This window comes from Chiloscyllium plagiosum, unplaced genomic scaffold (assembly GCF_004010195.1).
Source record: "Chiloscyllium plagiosum isolate BGI_BamShark_2017 unplaced genomic scaffold, ASM401019v2 scaf_27965, whole genome shotgun sequence".
In the NCBI taxonomy this organism is placed as follows: domain Eukaryota; kingdom Metazoa; phylum Chordata; class Chondrichthyes; order Orectolobiformes; family Hemiscylliidae; genus Chiloscyllium; species Chiloscyllium plagiosum.
The window spans coordinates 1-841 of NW_025205462.1; positions in this window are offsets into that span (position 1 = coordinate 1).

An 841-nucleotide genomic window follows, 5' to 3' on the forward strand; every position below is an offset into this window, starting at 1 on the left:
GACACACTCACATACACAAACACACACATGTTCACACCCAGACACACACTCACACACACAGACACCTCCCCTCCATGTGGCCTTCTCACTCTCCGGGAACAGCTCACTATCTCTGTCCACATGGGCCTCAGAACTAAAGCCAGGACACCCACCAAACCCAACCCCGCCAACCCAAATGTAGATTACCACAGCATCTGAGGGAAAGGTCCCAACAAGGACTGTGTGTGAGCGAGAATTCCCAGCAGGAACTGTGTGTGTGGGAGCATTCCCAGCAGGGACTGAGTCTGAGGGCATCTTCCCAGCAGGGACTGTATGTGGAAGCACTCCCAGCAGGTACTATGTCTGAGGGAGCATTCCCCTGCTGGAACTGTCTGTGAGCAAGTGTTCCCAGCAGGGACTGTGTGTGATAGAATATTCCCAGCAGGGACTGTGTGTGAGGGAGTGTTCACAGCAGGGACTGTGTGTGAGTGAACATTGCCAGCAGGCACTGTGATTGAGGGAGCATTCTCCAGCTAGGGCTGTGTGTGCAGGAGTTTTCACAGCAGGGACTGTGTCTGAGGGAGAGTTCCCAGCAGGGACTGTGTCTGAGGGAGAGTTCCCAGCAGGGACTGTGTGTGAGGGAGCATTCCCCAGCAGGAACTGTGTGTAAGGGAGTGTTCCCAGCAGGGACAGCGTGAGGTTGTTCTCAGCAGGGACTGTGTCTGAGGGAACACTCCCCAGCAGGAACTATGTCTGAGGGAGGGACAATGCCGCAGGATGCTCAGGGATGACGCAGTCTTGAAATTGTGTGTCCTCCCCACCCGATGAGTTTGTGGAAATGTTGATTATGTGATGATGCTGT